Source organism: Camarhynchus parvulus, chromosome 7, assembly GCF_901933205.1.
Source record: "Camarhynchus parvulus chromosome 7, STF_HiC, whole genome shotgun sequence".
Classification (NCBI taxonomy): Eukaryota; Metazoa; Chordata; class Aves; order Passeriformes; family Thraupidae; genus Camarhynchus; species Camarhynchus parvulus.
The window spans coordinates 18,633,139-18,633,473 of NC_044577.1; positions in this window are offsets into that span (position 1 = coordinate 18,633,139).

Below are 335 nucleotides of genomic sequence, written 5' to 3' on the forward strand. Positions count from 1 at the left end.
AATGGAAGTTATGTGACTGGCTGATGGGAGGTTTGTTTGAAGTAAAAGCCCCAACGATCTCCTTGTGGTTTTATGGAAAAAACCCAACAAAACTAGTTTAAAATGTGAAACTGACACCTGTGACTTCTGAAATCCTGAAGAAGCTGGTGAGTGAACATCTGTTCAATAAATCAACACTGGCTTTAGCACAGCATGCTTTGTTAAGTCTTGCTTTCCTCCCCTATGTTTCTAGTTTAAAATGTACAATTTTATCTAACATTTTTAATTTGGTTTAGGCACTATTTTATTTTACTTCACAGGTCAAAAGTGAAAGTTCAGCATCTTGTAAATGAAAA